Here is a 258-nt window from a genome sequence, read left to right on the forward strand (position 1 = left end):
ATATGCATATGTATGTATGTACAAATGTAAGTGCATAAGTTAAGAAATGTATACTTTATTTCTCGCTTATCAACTGGCACTTCCTTTGACTGAAACCAATTCAAACTGTTTAGCACAAGAAAACTTATAAGACTTCATTTAAACATTATAAGTAGTTGTATGTATGAATATGAACATTAAATAGGACAGATTAAAAAGCGGCACACAAATGCTTTAACGACGACGCACAAGGCATAAAATGCTCAAGAATACATGCAG

The sequence above is a fragment of the Rhagoletis pomonella genome, unplaced genomic scaffold (assembly GCF_013731165.1).
Source record: "Rhagoletis pomonella isolate Grant_MI unplaced genomic scaffold, Rhpom_1.0 Rhpom_scaffold_00011, whole genome shotgun sequence".
NCBI classification, from domain to species: Eukaryota; Metazoa; Arthropoda; class Insecta; order Diptera; family Tephritidae; genus Rhagoletis; species Rhagoletis pomonella.